Raw genomic sequence first — 19,565 nt, 5'->3', positions numbered from 1 at the left:
TTTGTAGCCAAGTCAGAAATTTAAGATTGGGGATGCTGCTCTTCTTCCAAATCAAGTTGTAACTAAGAGACAACCATACCATTACTCTTGCATTCCTTATAAACTTCTAGGAAAAGAACCAATACTGAGGATTAAACCTATTTTACTCAACTCTTTTCAGGACATTATGAGACTGAGAATTTTAGTAAAATCCAAATTTTCCTCTAGGGAGTTTGCAGACACAGAAGAAGCATAAAATGTAAAAATATAGTGAATGACTATAATTGCAGTGTTAAAATTCCTCCTGGCTGATCCAGCATCCTTTGTGGGATGCTGAATTAAATACTAAGCTAGTTTAGCATTACAAGCCTCTGGAGACTTTTTCTCATTTTGTCAAACCTCACCTGCAACTGTGAAAGAAGTCCAGACACGGAGGCTTTCACCTTTGTGACTCTTATAGAAAACAAAAGTGCCATCTCAACTGGCTCAACATGAATGCAGTTCAACAATGAGCATAGCTCAACAGTGAACACTGGCATTTCTGCATCTTTAACCCCGATTTTATAAACATCCTTGGTGTTTTCCCACCAGTCTTATCAATAAATGATTATTTATTAAATATCTCCTATATGCCAGACCCTGTGAAATTTCTTGTATTATATAGGAGCGTCTATTGTCATTGGGGAGACTTTAAAAAATTTTCAATAATAATGAAAAGGAATGGTTGGTTAAGACTCAAAAAGAAAGTAAGTGCTAAAGAAATGTAGAGGAGGGTGTTCCAACTGGAACAATCAGAAACAAATAAACAAAGAAAAAACTTTAAACACACGTGTGAGACTTGAACTAGACTCAAGAGGAATGATTCAGAATGATAATTAGACGGAGGTGGCCTTCTAAAACGAGGATTAGAATCAAAGAATGTGCCTACTTATGTGACAGGCATCGGGGAATTTCAGGATTGGGTAAGCATTACCCTCTGTTGGAAAGTGTCCTGCATACACAGCCAGGAGACCAGGAATCAGTATGACACTGGGCTACATCTTTAGTCCTGACCTCAATCTTCTCATCTGTTCCATGAGGAGGTTGGCTAGTTGACACACATGATCCCTTCCAACTCCACAACACCCACTTGTTTGGACAACAATATTGCAGTCAGAACACAGAATATTCTGGCTTGAAAAAATTCGTCTGCTGTGAGGCAATACATAGTATGGTTAACGCATCTTTTCAAAGGTATCATGATAGGAATTACTGAATCTTTGGTCACCACCGACTTTTTCAGTTGTTGCTGTGGCTGCTATTTGCTAATAAGCAACTCATTTGGTAAACATGCCCCCATTGTCAAGTGTAGTAGGCCTTGGGGGATGGGAGGTAATTAGGCATCTTCTCAAGAAGGTTGCAATCTAAGGTGTCATAACCTGGAGCCTGTAGGCCAAATTCAGGTCAGGGATTACATTATCATGCAAGCCAGTATTTTTAAATGTTGACAAGTTACTGACAATTTCTCATCAAGTACAAAACAAAGCAAAAAATACCTTGTAGCTGGAGAAGGATTGATTGGGAAGGGGTCAGGGGAATCCTCTCACTGGCCCATGTTTCATGACTAGAAAGTAGAAAGAATTTCCTAGAAATCAGTAATTGGTATGTTGAAGGAAAGTATCCCCATATCTGAACCCTTTGTGAAAACTCATTTTATTAGACATAAACCTTCACGAGGATAAAGACAGCATATCAAATAAATAAGACCCACCCCTTGGGGGTTACTGTCTAATTTTTATTTGGTGCCTGCTTTTGCTATCCAAAAGTTGTTCCATACATATACAAGTGAGAAAGACCATTTATTTTGACCTACATTTTTATGACCTAATCTTCCCCCTGTGCTCTTGTAAATTTACATTTTTATCTGGTATTTGCAATCTTTATGGTGCCATTTTGCCTAGTTTATTTCTCTTGAACTTAAATGCCAAGGCAAAGTAGGCCCCAGCAAAAAGCCTCAGGCACCTGGCACCTGTACATTTTTGTTTCTTGGGTTTTGCCAATTAAATCAAACTCACTCTGAGACTGCCTTAGGAAGAGACAGGCTTAATATCCTGGTTAGCAAACAGAGGAGTTACAGTCACACTTGACTTATAGTCTGTTTAAACTACAAATCAGCTGCAATTTGTGGTTTCTACTTCCTAAGACATGGAAATCTTGGGGATATCATAGAGAACATTACTGCCAAGTCCCAGGACTCTAGACTTGCTGGGGGAAAGGGAGGAGGATAAGAGGTGAATTACATGATTGCTATATGTCCAATTATTCAAGAGGGTACATTTATTTAAGCCCATTCTTATGGAACATGTTGGATATACAAGCAATTCTGAACCAAAGACATCCAACAATCAATCTTTGGTGAAACATATACTGCAGGTCTGCAGAATGATTACTGTTATTCTGTGTCCTGGTTAAAAAAATTTAACTTAAAACTATCTGTGAACCTTCATTCTACTCGCAAATCAAGTTGGAACTGAATTCTTGGAAGGAGCAAAGAAAGAAAAATAATCTCAGATAAGTTATTTTTAAACTTAGATTAAACGTGTACTATTAATATAGGATAATGTTGCTGCGATTTTGCTGTCTATCATGGTTCTGAATGATGAATATACTCAATCTGCAGAACATAAATATATTTTATTCCTTGTGCTTCCAGAATTTTTGGACATTCCTAAAATATAGTGGTTGAAGGAGAACATATTGAGCATAGTACTTCCTAGTACAACTAGCATGCTATTTAAAAATCAGTTCATTCCACGGTTCCTGATTTTTGGATTTCCAGTAGATTATTTTATTTCACTTTCTGGGCCTCCAACTAGAGCAAGATGCAGACAGAGACAACCTTACTTAGGTGAATAGCCAAAGTTATGTTTTGGTTTATTCATGTTTTAATGTAATCTAAATTAAAGATAGATTTTAAGGATCAATGGAGTTAAATTAATAGGTTTATCTCATGAAATTATTTATAGCCAGTAAATGGAATGAGGTAGGCCTACATGCATGAATAGGGAAACATGGCTAAGAAATAACATCAAATGAAAGTTCAAGCTGTATAAAAATGTATTATGCTCAAGTTTGTGTAATCATTTGCTATATGGATAATTTAAAAATATATATATTCATGTATAATGTTTATCCATGAACAGAAAAAAGTCAAGTGTGTGTATATATATATATATATATATATACACCATATGACAATTATATTAAAAGGTTTCACATTACATTTTTGAATCATTTATACTATGCATATTTTCCTTTTTAATCTTATTTCAAAATTATTACATGTAAAAATTTATTATTTTTTTGGTGGGAAGTTCTATGACTTTTAAGATAAATACATTTCTATAACCATCACCAAAAAAGTATATAATAAAAAGAGTCTCCACAAATTACTTTTTATAACTAAAAGTCGCTACAGTAAATCCAAATGAAAAGTAGGGATTCTCAAGGCCTCTGCACAAGAATGTCCTCTTCCCAGAAACTCCCTGCCACTGTGGCTTCTTTGAGTGGTCCCATCTTTATCAGTGGTCCCAGCCATTTCAGCTGCCAGGCCTGGAAATCTCTCTCCTGACACACACAGGGACAGATCTGTGGGGCACAGACAACAGGAAGGCATGCAGTTCAGACATTTTTATTTACCAGTCCTAAATATATTCTCATGACAATAAAGCTATCTCCAGTACTAGTCAGAGTTGGAATCTGATCAGGTAAAAGGTTGTTTTGCCATCACAGGCCGGAGAACCTTGGCTTCTGGCAGGGGGAGCGTTCCAGTCGGAGTTTTCAGCTTCCTTAAGGCATAAGCCTCTGCAGCAGCATTACGTTGATATTATTCTCAACAATTAAAATAATAATCAAAAGAAAATCAAAGTTGTTGCCAAAAAAAATTTATGGAAGTTTAGGGGTTCTTCTTAGAGTAGGAAAACAAGCAACACCCAGAAAGAGGTAGGTGGAAAAGAGGAAGAGGAGGGATGATGGAAGGGTCTGGAGATTGCCTGCCATGTTTCTTCCTTTCCCCAGAGCATATTTTATTTTATTACTTTTTCCGTTTTCATGAGTGGTGACCCAGAGCATATTTCTAAAATGCAGAAGTGTCAGTAATGTTTGGAGATAGGGTTGTCTCTCCATTGAGGCACCAATAGACTCCTGGTGGCCTGTTTCCTTCCGGAGTACATTTCTGTAAGACAGGTGGTATCAGGACAATGAGACCGCAAATGATGCAAAGGGAAGTCTCACCATTCACCCTCACAGCTTTATTTTTGAAAAGTCGCTGCAGGTGACACACTATGAACAACATCCTGATACTGAAATCACAGGCATCAAGGAGCTAAGATCCCAGAGAGACTTCTGACCTTGCTCTATAAGCTGGAAGAGTTTCCAGCTGGGAGAACCAGCTAGAGGAAAGAGCCAATGGAAGTGTTCTCCATTACTCTTCATCCTTCATAGGTATTTTTGTTTATTACCACTGAAAATGCTCAATCAGTCCCCAACTGAGAACAATCTCTACCTTGAGAAGTAAACAGATATTTTGGGGGATAAAGCAAGTGGCTTCCTCATATAAAGAGTTCTGGGTTTTTTAGTTTCATTTTTTCTGGGAGTAACTATTTTCTTGGTTCCTGCCAATTTATGTCTTTTAATTTTTTTTTTATTTTTTTTTTTTGAGACAGGGTCTCACTCTGTCACCCAGGCTGGAGTGCAGTAGTGCAATCTTGGCTCACTTCAACCTCCGCCTCCTGGGTTCAAGTGACTCTTCTGCCTCTGGCCTCCCCAGTAACTGGGATTACAGGCACATGTACTGCACCCAGCTAATTTTTGTATTTTTTGGGTAGAGATGGGGTTTCACCAAGTTGGCCAGTCTGGTCTTAAACTGCTGACCTCTAGTGATCTACCTGCCTCAGCCTCCCAAAGTGCTGGGATTACAGGCATGACCCACCGTGCCTTGCCTTTTTAAATTTTTTTTTTTTTCCCAGGAATTTTGACCACCTGTGTCACTGTCATTTGAAATTAGTGTCCATAGGACTCCTGCCTGTCTGTGTTTGGAGACAGCTTGTCTGCCCTGTGCAATGTGTCTCCCCAGGTCAAGGCTATGGCTCTGATCCAACCTTGATCATCTGTGTGATCCTACAAGCCTGCTCCAGGTCCCTTGTCCCCCTCACCTGGCACTCTGGGCATTTGCACATATACGAGTATAATCTTTGTTGAACTAAATTAAGCCTTGGCTACTGTCCCTTGCTTTTGGAAGGTTTTGACTTCCCCTGTGTGATTATTGTAGCCAATAAGAAAGTACTGATGCCACTTCTCTTTTTTGTGGGAGAACTGGTATACAAACAGGTGTAAGACTCTGCTTCTCAATTCCCAAACTCTTCATGCAACACAACAAGATTAAAACACTCCCTTATATACAGTGTCAGGAAGCCTTAAGTGCCCACCTGACATTTTGTACGGTCACATTTTTGCTACATGCACTTCAATGGAGCTGTCCACAGGTACTTACTCTGCTTCACCTGATCACTTATCACTCTCAGTTGTAAAATTTGGCCATCCTATAATATCTGGGGAGAAAGACCCTCTCTGGATTATGTTCCAACAAATAGAAGATATACTCATCTTCATGTGATCTATTGCTTTTAATTGGTTGACTTGAACCTGTTAATTAAAAAATGAGAATATTGTGGAGAATTGAGGATACCTCCATTACCCAACACAACCCTGCTCCCTGCTATCTTTCCTTTAACCTCACTTCATGAGAGAATCCAGCTCTATTATTGTATTCTCCATTAGAAACAAAGTTAGAAATTCAAACACTAGAATTTTCTGAACTTAAAAATGTACTAAGGGAGAAAGGAGAAGCAGATTATATGGCTCTTTACCACAATCATCAAAAACTTGTTTACCAGAGAGGGACACCCCTCAGTGCTCAGCATTAGCACAGAGGACAGGAGTAAATGGGAACCAATGGAAGGTGGCTCACCATTTACACAGGGCACATGAGGGATGTGATTAACACAGCTGGTTACATCAGCCGCAGATACTGCTCTGGGATTACCAGGAAAACATGAAGAACATGGATAGAAGGTTACTGAACAAGGACCAACAAGAAAAACGTCTACCTGTACTGAAGAGAAACCACAGTTCAGACACAGGCGTGCCTGAGCTCAGGGTATATGGGCTCACACATGCCGGTAGACTCTCTATTATATCAATCTTGGTTATTGGTTCCTGAGAGCTGTTCCGGGGTCAAACCTCCAGAATAATTTTTGTTTCTTCAAAAATCAATCATGCATTCTGCCTTCATAATAACCACAGCTCTCCAGATGCAAGATCAGCTGGCTACTGAGGAAGCATGATCCCCAGCCATGATGGGTGTTCAGTGAGAGTGAGAAGCCAGAGGCTCCCTGGTCCTGATGGTAATGAGTAGGAGGATCTATGCCTCAGTCAGGGCTGTATTAGGTAAACTCTAACTCTACTGATACTTTCTCAGAGCTAACTTCCTAAAGCAACAAAACTGTGATTTAACAGACACTCATAAAACATTATGACTACTTTCATCATTCATGTGAAGAAATTGAGGCTCACAGATATTAAATGACTTACTCTAAGTCATATGAATGATTAGTGGCAAAACCAGGGCCAGCTCAGGCCTGGTCAACTTCCAGCCCAATGCTCCATTATCTGGTCTCCAAGCAAAAGGCTATATGCTCAAAGCCTGTATGTCCATAAAATAAATCCCAACGGAAAGCAGCACTAGCCCAGTGCTGAAGAACAGAGAGGGAGGGCTGGTGGCAACTTCCCCTGGGCCCTTGGATGCTACATCTGATTTTTCTTTCCAGGATCATGGCTTCGCATTTCACCCAACATCATAATTTACCAGGAAGAAAACACTGCTGAGGTTGCATCATAATCTTTAGGCCTTGGTCCCTGGAAGCTGCTCTCATTTCAACCACTTCATGCAGTACTTCTTCTTAGTTTAGCTCAGTCTGATGTAGGCTGGAAGCTGACACAGTGAGAGAAAGGACTTGCTCTTCCATGCCAAATGGTTAAAGTGTTCATTCCATGAATTGGAAAATGAGCCTGGTGCAAAAGAAACCACCTATCTTAGGTTTTAGTTGGAGAGAAGTGTGTTGCATCCAAGCTATGTGGACCATAAAGACACATGTACAGTATTTCTGCCAAAAAATTCGCAGGGCCATAGTACTTATCAGGAAATAGATTTTTTTCTTGTTTTTCTCCTCCTCCAGATTCTCCTTCTCCTACTCCTCCACATCTTTCTTCTTCCTCCTTTACTCTTCCTTCTTTTCCTTTTTGGCAGTTTGTCCCCTTCATACAGAATATTTATAAAAATATTTTAAAGCATTTTGCCCTGCCACACAAATAATCATGAACAAACAAAACAAAACACCATGGGACAGATTTCTATAAATATTTTAAAAGGGGTCTGACATGGTTAGCCTTTGTATCCCCACCCAAATCTCATCTTGAATTGTAATCCCCACTATCCCCATAGTCCCCATGTGTCAAAGGAGAGACCAGGTAGAGGTAATTGAATCATGGAGGTGGTTTCCCCCATGCTGTTCTCGTGATAGTGAGTTCTCACGAGATCTGATGGTTTTACATGGGGCTGTTCCCACTTCACTCAACACTTCTCCTTCCTGCTACCATGTGAAGGTGCCTTGCTTACCCCTTTCCATTTGCCATGATTGTAAATTTCCGGAGGCTTCCCTAGCCATGCTGAATTGTGAATCAATTAAACCTCTTCCTTTATAAATTACCCAGTCTCAGGCAGTTCTTTATAGCATGATGAAAATAAATGGACTGATACAGGGACTTAGTGAAGAGAGATATGTCTTGGATATGAGCCCATAGTAAATTAAAGCATATGGAAGATTTTGCCGTGGGTAAACTAATTTAAGGAACATGAAATCACACCAACTAAGACGTTATGAGTACCCTTTGTGACAGACACTCTGCTAAATATTTGGATTCTATTACTACACGTCTTCCTGACAACAACTCTATGAACTAGATATGATTATTATGCTCACTTCGCAAAGAAGGATACCAAAGCACATTTAGCTATGATTTGTCTAAGGTTACATCACACGAAGCAGAGCCAGGTTTCAAACTCAAGCAACTTCAGTACAACCACACCACACTGAAGGTTATTTGGTTATTTGCCAAACCAGGAATTAGTGCTCAAAAGGAGAGTTACCTGATTTGCTCAAAATCAACCTCCAAATATGTGACAGTTAGGATAAAACCCTAATCTAAGGCTTGTCTGATGCTCTTTCCATAGCATAAGAAGACATCCTAGACACAAAGCTCATGTTATTCCAAAGTGCTGATTCATATATATGGGTCAGGGATGAACTGAGAACCATAGATTTGCCCCACTGGCCATCATAAAAACTTCTTACTAAAGACACTGTCTTAAAGCACTTTTTTGGATTAAAAACAATTCATAGAGATTCAACCTCAAAGCACCATGCACTTAGCGTGGTCCAGGATTTCCTTGTGCCAGTGGCTCTTATATTTTATGACATCTTCAATATCTACCCAGGAAATGGGTAGTACATATTCCTTTTTTACAGACGGAAAGAGAGGACTCTTAGAAGTTAAGTGACTGATTGCAGGTCACAGAACTAGTACACAGCCACCAAGGTCTGGGGCCAGGTCTTCTGACTCCTGGTTCCAGATTCTCCTGTTCAATCTAGGACATATTGGAAACACGCTATGCCAGTGAAGAGAGTGTGTGTGAGATACCTCAAAAAATAGAGTCTTCAGTTGGGAAACTGGCTTTGAAAGATTAGAGATTTTATAATCTGGTGTAAATGCTGCCCAGCAAACAGTCCTTAACCTCATCTCCATCACAGAATAGAAAGTTCTAGAATCAAGACAAAGACTAAACCTGTTTAAACTTGAATCTCAACCACCTTGACCTTAACCGAATGCTTTTGTAATTTCTATAAATGTCTTACCCTTTAATAATTAATTACATAGACCTCATAAACAGATAAACCTGACTCCACACTAACAAGCTACTTTACTGACCTTCATATAATTTTACTGTTTCTTACAAACTGGTTTTTACAAGAGTAGTGCTCTCCTTAACAAAGCAAAGTGAGCTCTGAGGTTTTGCCTCCACCTTGCCTTCTGTAGGCTGTGAGGAGAAGAGGAAGTATACCAAAAATGAAAAATCAGGTCACCTGAAATACACCAACTCTTTCCAAAAAGGGTTCCAAAATTGTTTTTAAGTCAAAATAAGCCCCTCTTTTAAAAGAGACAAAATTTTTTAAAAAATGAAATTGAGGGTAAACAGCAGAGCGTGGCACAGAGTGGTAGAAATGAACTTGACCAGTCTCTGATATATAGATTCTTTGCCTTTGATGGTAGTTTGTTTTATGGAAGATACTGTCCCTCAAACTATCCTCTAGGCACTTGTAGCTGCAAGTCCTGGTAAAACAAAACTGTTTTGGACAAAGTAGACTAGAGCTACAAGCCAACTCCTGGTTTTGTGAAGCAGAGGGACTTACTGGCACTATTTTGCTATCATGTACAACATCTACACCCATGCTCCCTGCAAGGGGTATTTTTTTGTATTTTGATATAATTTAGATTTGAACAAATGCTCATGAAATAACCTAAACAGCCTTAATATTTTTAGTTGAGGCGATTACTATTAATACCAGAAGTCCATCCATCCACTCAGTGACAAAGCTGTACTTTCCAAGTTCTTTTTCCTACCTTCTTGCTCTCTCTCTTTCACTGGTTTTCATATCAAGACCCATTTCCAAACCTAAATTCTTCTACGAGAACTTATCATGAAAGATGACTGTGAAAAAGCAAGATGTGGGAGAATATTATGCAATTCAACAGGTCATCTATGCTTGTTCTCTCATTTATTTAACCAAACTTGAATAAATGAATCACTCTTCATAAGAGCCCAGGACAGTCACAGGAATGAGGAACAGACGGAGGGTTGATAGGCTGAAGTAGAAGCCATTAAAATGGCTCCCATAAGCCTACTTTATTTGACCCAAAATAACTGCCCAATGGGAAATAAGTGTTCATGTCAAACAGTGATTTGTGGAAACAGAAAACCATGGGTGGTATTTCAAAAGCATAGTGGAGTCGTACTGCAGCCTTGGTTCACTTTCTTTTACTGAGCAACTGAGTTGATGAGATCCATCTCATTTGGGGACAGAGCCTCACAGACAGACCTAAGAAACATAATTAAACTTAATTCAGCTATTCTTACTTTTCTACTCTTCAAAGAATCGTTCAACTTATCTCCCCAACCAGATGGTGAGCTCAAGGGAGAGACTGCTAACATGTATTTCTTTATGTCTCTATCAATATATGCCTAGATCAAATCAAAGACAAAAGAAAGTTGGAATTACTTTTAATAAAAAGAGGCAAGCTAAATTATCTTGGGGACTGGGAACAAAGAACCAGGATTGCAAATCAGTTCCACATGTTTCTGGCAGTCTCGGGCTCTAGCCAGAGTCTCCAGCTCATTCCTTCAGCCCTGACTCCATCGATGTATCTAATTATGTTTCTAGGCCACTAGACAAAAAAGATGTATATTAGTTTCTCACTTTGAGAGATAGATGGAGTGATAGAATAATGGAATGATTTTATTCTGCTGAAAAGAAAATGAGCCACAGTTACTTTCATGTAAGAATACATTTTCTCAAACATTAAAAAGCACTTTCAAATGTGCTCCAACTTCCCCTTGTATGTCCAAGACAATGTCACTGAGTGGTCTGAGTAGTATCACAAAAGACTGAAGAAATAGAAAAACATGTATCCTAAAAATATTAACTCGAGTACACATTAAAAAAAGTTTAACTAACGACATTAAAATAAAATAGTACATCAAAGTGCATTATGCTCCCACCCAAAATCACTTCACACACCATGGCATTACACGTACCACCCTTGGAAAACACTGAGATTCATGATTTCTAAAGGTCGTTGGCTCTGAATTCTCAGGTTCTCTCACCTCTCAATAAGAATTTAGCCCAATGGACTCGTCCAGGTAAAACAGCTGCTGTAATCTTTCTGGGAATCGAACTAACTAGACACTCTGTTCTGGGGTTTCAAAGACAAGGCCAGATACTGCATGAGCTGAAAAGCTTATGGATGCATTAACAGTCACCACAGGAGGACGGGGAGTATAGAAGTGACCACAGAGGAGATGCTGAATTTGAGGATGGCTTCACTCATGGCATAGCTGGCCCTTCCACTTTTCCCTTAGGAAGAGATCCGCACATCAGGCTTTTGAATAGCTCGTCACGGTGCTTGCAAAGACCACTGAATTTTGTGTATGGTTGTCAGGCAAAGGCAATCAAGAGGAGGTATTATATAACTGCACTTCCCAATATGCTAGCCACTGATTACACATGGCTATTAATAATTAAATTCAAAATAATTAAAATTAAGTAAAACTAAAACTGCAATTACTCTGTTGCACTAGTCAGATTTCAAATGATCAATAGCCACAGTGGCTAGAAGCTATTGTGTTGGCAGAGTAGAGGATATTTCCATCAATGCAGAAAGTTCTATTGAACAGGATTTCTCTATAGCCTGTATTGATAAATGGTCTGCAGAGGATCCACAGATTGGGAGAGAATCCAGTCACATAAGAAGGTGTAGTCAAGCTAAAATTGCATGCAGGCTCATGCACACACACAAACAGATATGACTTCTGTAGCCTGAGATCTCTATTTCTGTGATTATCAAAGTAGATCCAGAGTAAAGGTATTGTTTTCTTCCTCCTCAGTTGTTTCCCCAACTCCTGATCCCTTACTTATATTTGTATTATCCAAAATTTGCTGTAACAAATAAGGTCGGATGTGATAAGTAAGTTGCTGACAATTATGGGCAGGAAGATTGTTTAGGAAATGTTAATAAAAAGGTTTTGTTTGTTTTGTTTTGTTTTTACCTAAAACCTTATCTTCCTTCTACTTTACTTGAAACCAACAATGTCAATAAGTCTGAGAGCAACATTGCACAGATCACCAGCTCCATCCAAAAGTGTGAAAAGTCGAAGACACAGTCAATCAAGATTAGATGATAAATATTCATTGAGTATTTGGATTATTACAAATACATTTGGGTTCCCGTTATCAGTTTCCTTGACTTCAGGACAACTGCAGCCTCTAAGTTTAGAAGCCACTGTGCTAGGTAAACCCCAATATCCCTTCACTTTACACATGACAAAATTCAGGAAAGTTTGGTTTTTGCCATTATATTAAGAACGTTTAAAATCATTTAATTAAATAAATTCAGAGAAAACTGTTATATGTATTTTACAAAGTACATTCTAACAATTACATAGTGAAATAGGTTTTTTCGTTCCCAAAGGAGTTTTTAGCAGTGAACTAAAGAAATTGTCATCAACTGAATTCAGTAATTCAGCTGCTTGTTCAGTCAGACACTACTATCCACAGGAGCAATACGGGGTTTCAGTAGAAGGATAAGAAGGGTAAGTGCACACCGTGTATAGACTCTCATGGAAAGTATTCTTCTGGACCTTCGTTGACAATGACAATCCTGAAGGCTTCAAGCATCTACCATAGATCGAGCTCCCCCATAGTTCATGTATCTATGTATTTACTGCTTCCCAGGAATAAGCTCATGTTATTAAACATCAATTGTACATCAATTATCAATGACAGATTTTAAAGTGGGTTATTAACAAAAGAGTTAACTTTTATTGACCACATACTATATCTTATGTGGTTTTGTGCTAAGCGTTTTATCTGAATGTCTCATTTTATGTTCACAACCACCCTAGAGACAGACACTATTATTCATCACATTTTAGACTCCAGAGAACTGAGACTTAGAGATACAGCTGACCTTCAAACAATGTGGGGGTTAGGGAAACCGATTGCCTGTATAGTCAAAAATACACATACAACTTTTGACTCTCTGAAAACGTAACTATAAATAGCCTACTGTTGAATGGAAGCCTTACCAATAACAGTTAACTAGCACACATTTTGTATGTTATAATATTACATATTATACTTTTACAATAAAGCCAGAGAAAAAATGTTATTAAGAAATTCATAGAAAAGATAAAATGTATTTACAGTGCTATACTGTATTTATTGATCATGTTGAAGTCCACATATTTTGTTTATGAGATGAATCACCTATCTGAAATGGCGGGAAACCACAGCTGCAGACTGCAATCTATGGTACACATCAAGCAATTTAACTTCTTTTTTCTTTTTTGTAATGTTATGACTTTCATCAGTTTCTTGGGAGCTTTTCCAACAACACTAGTGGCACTTTGTATGAGTCCCATGGTGTTAGTCAAGGTTTATAGTGCTGTGCCAAACAGGATGACAAATATGCAAGAATACAATTTGCTGGAAACTGAAACTGCTCAGGGGGGAGATGAAGAGCATCACAGGGCGTTTTAAGAGGATAGTACCAACACTTGAACTCACTGCAACGGCAACAGAAGGTGGCTACAGAATTATTGCAGTTATAATTTATGTATGTAGTTATAATTTAATACTGTATCTTTATGTTTACTTTTCTCCTCACTGAGAATAGCATCATGCATGGTCTGTGTTTGTGTTAATAAGTTTTGATAAGTTTCAACTTTCTACAATAGATTTGTGTATACTTTATGGTAGTAAATGACAATAATGGATTAGTATCTACGTATATTCTATATAATCATGACATATCTAACTTTTTCTTAATTTTTTCAGTATTTCTAGTCTGCATGGTTCATCTGTAAGCTGTTCCAAGTCGCTGCAAATCTCAAAAAAAAGCTTTAGTATTTTTTTTTTTAAATCTGCATATAAGTGCACCAACACAATACAAACCTGTGTTGTTCAAGAGTCAACTGTACTAAAAAATTTGTCCAGGATGAAGTTGTTAGTAGGAGGCTGAGCTAGGATTTTAAACTAGGCTGTCTGATTTCTAAGCCTGAAATGTATATACTCTGTCATAAAACTCTACTTGCTGATAATAGGGTAGCCTAAATGGATACTTTAGTTTATCCAGTGTAGAGGGAAATGAAGTCAGTAATTTGATAATAAGAAATGCTTCGTTCCTTTGAGATGGTAACCAAAGGGAGTTGTTTATGAGATAAAAATGAATATCAACCTGGCACAGGTATACATGTGTAACAAACCTGCACGTTGTGCACATGTACCCTAGAACTTAAAGTATAATAAAAAAGAAAAAAATATATAGTAATAATATTGAAAAAAATGCATATCACTGAATGCGTGGTTTTTGTTTGTTTCACCAGGAAGTTGCTGAAGAGGCTCAAGGATTCTAAGTGACCTCAAATTCCCTGACCCACTAGACCACGAGGAGACCCTTCAAGCTGCCTGTAATGCTTCACTCAGAGATTCCAATTTCTCCCTGAGCAGCTTCAAGCAATCATTTTTATTTCACTCAAATTACTCTAATAATAAAATAAGTTCTTTTTGTATAAATTTTGTATTAATCTGTATACATTTCCTATAAACTGTGTAAGTCTATGAAGATTAAAATATTGAAAGGTAATGATTTAATGTCTATAACCACTGTCTTTTATTTGAATTTGTAAACTTTGCTGACTAGTGAGAACGGTATTCAGGAAACCAGTAACACAATAAAATGGACCATCAACCAACTTGACACAATGCACACGCTCTACTGTGTACTTTGATTTGGGCTGCTTGACAAAAAGATGATAAAATCACTCCTGTTCCCCTTTTTAAAAAACAGAAACATATTAAGTAACGGTGGAAAATAAAGATCACAGCCTAGATAATCACATTCTACTGTAAATGAATGAATCACTCACACATATACTTAAATATAAAAAAGCTAATGATGGACTTTTAGGGAAGCTTGACTTCTACATAATATACAAACAGTGAAGTGAGATTAATACAATTATCCCTACACTCTTCTAAACAAGGTAGTTCTTAAAGATCTGGAAGCTCCTTTTGCAGGCAACTCTGGAAGAAAACACATGTGATTTTACTATACTGCAGATATATCTATTTCTACATATCTATGTATCTACATATATAAGTATTTATCTACATATATCATTTATTGATCCCTTAAACTATGACAGATATTCTTTAGATCCCTGAAATATACTGATAAACAATGCAGACTCAGATACCTGTCCTTATGGCAAGGATTTATTGTTTTTGTTTTTGTTTTTCACCTGTATTAGCTTGATAGTAGAGGATGCTTATATCAAGTCAATAAATATTTTCTATATAATGTTTCATACAAATCTATCACACAAAGGACATATTCATGGGTTGTTTTTCAGTATGAAAAATCTATTCTTTACTTTGATTTAAATAAAAGTCACCCTGAATTTTAAAATTCAGAAATTTCTTCGCATAATATGCATATTAACAGTGGGGAAGACACTTCCCCAATTATCTAAGGGTAATGTTACATGTGAAATGTGATATATTATTACTGCTACACTGATGGTACAGATCTATGCATCATCTCTGTTTCTCCAGGATATCCAGTGCATTTCACTTAAATGTCCTTGGTGCTCAACACCTGAAACTTAAAAATCTGATACACTGATTCATACCTGGATGGCACTTCAGATAAGTTCTAGCTTATTTATCTTGATATTATAGAGAATAAAATTGATATCAAGAAATATGAATGTGTCATGATTACTTGGCTAATTAAATTTACATAGGGAATGAGAACTAGAACCTAAGAACTAGAGAACTAGAACATCCTACATTCCAGCAGAAAACCCTTTCCTTTAATAAAAACAGTACCACTTATTAAGTACCCACGAGTGTAAATGCTTTAGACATATATCTCACATAGTTGGCAAGCCAGGCAGGTGCAATCAACATATTTAAATAAGGAAATCAAAAAGACTTTCTGACCACCACATTGTTAATAAACAGGAATTCTCTGTCTCCTACCAAATATTATGAATTTTCCACTACAGTGTCTTGCTTTCCTTGACACATTCCTTTTCATTGATGAATACTGCCAGAACACTAATTTCATTTATTTAGAAAAGAAAAAATTATGGTCTTGCTGAAAAATTCAAAAACAAAAAATTAAGTTTCACATATATATATGTGTGTGTGTATATATAGTGTATATATGTGTATATGTGTGTATATGTGTGTGTGTGTGTGTGTGTGTGGTTTTCTGTTTGTTTTTTTTGAGACGGAGTCTCGCCCTCTCATCCAGGCTGGAGTGTAATGGCGCAATCTCAGCTCACTGCAACCTCCACCTCTCGGGTTCAGACGATTATCCTGCCTAGCCTCCTGAGTAGCTGGGATTACAGGCACAGGCCAGCATGTCCAGGGTTTTATTATTATTATTATTATTTCTTAATTTTTAGTAGAGACAGGGTTTTACCATGTTGGCCAGGCTGGTCTTGAACTTCTGATCTCGTGATCCGCCCACCTTTGCCTCCCAAAATGCTGTGATTACAGGCATGAGCCACCACGCCTGGCCCCTATCTCCTTACTTTTAAAAAGTAGTAAAAAGATCTTATCAAACATCAAGTCAAGTGTTCATATCCAACCTCTCAACAGAATCGCACTTCCTTAATAACTCAGAGAAGTACTCTAACCCAGAAGAACCACAAGTCCTTTAAATGGTCTGCTGAATAACCTCAATGACCATCATGGGTTATCTCGGGCTCAAGGAATTGCCAATTACAGATTCTAGCACAAAAAATAAAGAGATGAACAGGTGAGAGAACCACTAATCACTACCTTAGATAAGAAAGTGATGTGACGGGCACATGTTAAAGTCTTTCTTTTCTACAGAGAGACGAAGTTACCAAACCAAAGATATTCCCTGCTCACACTGTCCACTGGAATTTACCTGACTAAATTATTTAAAATACAAGTTCTTTAATATTCATTTTCCTATATCCTGCATCAAAGCCTGAAAGGCAAGATATTCCCTAGGCTTTGGTGAAAGATCAATTGGAGTTTATTTTTTTATCATTTATACATAATGTTATTTTTATTATTAATAGACTATAATTATTAGAGCAGTGTTAGGTCCACAGTAACATTGAGCAGAAAGGACAGAGAGTTCCCTGTGCCCTTTGCCCTGACACAGCCAGCCTCCCCCGCTGTCAACATCCATACCACTATGGGACATTTGTTACAGTCCATGAACCTACATTTACACATTATGGTGACCAAAAATCTTTGTTTCAACTCTTGCTATTGAATATTCTGTGGGTTTTGAGAAATGAATAATGACATGTATCTACCATTATAGAACCATACAGAATACTTTCACTGCCCTAAAATCCTCTGTGTTCTGTATATGCATCCCTTCCTTCCACCTAACCCCTGACAACTACTGATCTTTTTACTGTTCTGTCTTTTCCATAATGTCGTAGAGTTGAAACCATGCAGTCTGTAGCCTTTGCAGACTGGCGTCTTTCACTTAGCATTTAAGACCCTTCCATATATTTCATGGTTTGATAGCTCATTTAAAAAAAATCACTGGATAATATTACATTTTATGGATTATGTAGATACAATGATACCATAGTTTATAAATTCACTTATTGAAGGATATTTTGGTTGCTTCCAGATTTCTCAAATTATGATTAGAATTCCTATGAAAATTTATGTAAAAGGTTTTGTGTGGGCCGGGTGTGATGGCTTAATGCCTGTAATCACAGCACTTTGGGAGGCCGAGGTGGGCGGATCACCTGAGGTTGGGAGTTCAAGACCTGCCTAACACGGAGAAACCCCATCTCTACTAAATATATGAAAATTAGCCAGACTTGGTGGTGCATGCCTGTGATCCCAACTACTCAGAGGGCTGAGGCAGGAGAATTGCTTGAACCTGGGAGGCGGAGGTTGCGGTGAGCCCAGATTGCGCCATTGCACTCCAGCCTGGGCAATAAGAGCGAAACTACCTCTCAAGAAAATAAAATAAGGTTTTATGTGCACATATGTTTTCAGCTCATTTACATAAATGTTTCATTGGTATGACTGCTGGATCTTACAGTAAGGGTATCTTTAGTTCGTAAGAAACCTCCAATCTGTCTTGCAAAATGACTCTACCATTTTGCATTCCCACCAGTTTTGGCCATACCACACCTTTGCTGGCATTTGGAAGTTGACAGTATTTGGGGTTTTGGCTATTCTAATAGGTGTGTAGTACAGTTCTAGCCAGTGCTCTGCTCTTCACCTCCTCTGGTCTGAATGTTTGTGTCCCTCTCAGATTCATATGTCGAAACCTAGTCACCAAGGTGATGGTATTGGGGACTGGGGAGGCTTTGGGAGATGCTGAGGCCCTAAAGTCAGAGCACTCATGGTGGGATTAGTGCTTTTAGAAAACAAGCCCCAGAGAGCTGTTATACCCCTTTCTACGATGTGAGGACACAAGGGAAAGATGGCTGTCTACAAACCAGGAAATGGGCCCTCACCAGAGACAGAATCTGCCAGTGTCTTGATCTTGGACTTTCCCACATCCAGAACTAGCATAAATAAAGTTCTGTTGTTTATAAGTTACTCAGTTGATAGCATGTTGTTCTACCAGCCTGAACAGACCAAGTCAATTTCCTTGGCCACATCACAGGTTTTCTAAACATCGGCTCTCTCTTCCATATAATGAGAATTATAATGCCTACTCCATAAAATAGCTGAAATGAGATAATTTCATTTTTCACCTATTTGCTTTAAAAGATTAAAACACATTCTTAAAGTTGGCCCAGGTTGAACCACTAACAGGAACAGTGAGCTGATGGATGTCAACTCAAAAAAAGAAGCTTCATGGAAAATGATCCAAGAGCTGTGCTTTTTCATATAGATAGCACTAAAAATATAATAACATTAAGACGAGTCAAAGAAAAAAATTGGAGATGGCTCCTTTTGATAACCATTTCTCATAAATCATTGCCAATGAGAAACATCTGTTAACCTTCATCAAAGAAGTTTTATAAACATTCATTCATTAAAATAAAATATACACACACACAATGTATATATGATACGTAATTTCCTATGAAACCAGACCAGAAAAAGAGAGCTGGGGAAATTAAATACCTTTGTTTTCGAAGACTTGGGCAGTAACTATTTTTCTCCACCCTCAATCTATATGTAAATACTGAAAAAGCAACCTGTTTGTGTCTATGTTGGGTACAATGTAGAGTGAAATATGTTAGGGTACTCAAATGTTTAGCAATCACCACCTCAATATTTACTGCATTATTCTAGAATTCTGTGCCAGCCAGTCTCTAAGGTGTAACCCCATAAGCTCCATTACACTTATAAGCAACCATATCTGTAGTTGCACTGGATAGGCAAGAAAGGTAGAAGTTATTTTAGACAGTTCTTAATTGGTGTTACTGGTTAGCCAAAGATATACTCTTCTCACTCTTTCAAGAAGTAAACTAGATGAAAGCGGTTTAATGCACAATTCATATTTTACAGCATAAACAATATCATTCATAAGTTATTTGCTTCATAGTCTGGCAACTACATGCTTCTTTTGAAAACCCTCCTTTAAAGTCAGAAACGTTAAGTTATTTAAAGTAGAAA

The sequence above is a fragment of the Rhinopithecus roxellana genome, chromosome 11, assembly GCF_007565055.1.
Source record: "Rhinopithecus roxellana isolate Shanxi Qingling chromosome 11, ASM756505v1, whole genome shotgun sequence".
NCBI lineage: Eukaryota > Metazoa > Chordata > Mammalia > Primates > Cercopithecidae > Rhinopithecus > Rhinopithecus roxellana.
The sequence above is the reverse complement of the archived record's forward strand: the minus strand, read 5'-3'. Positions refer to the sequence as shown.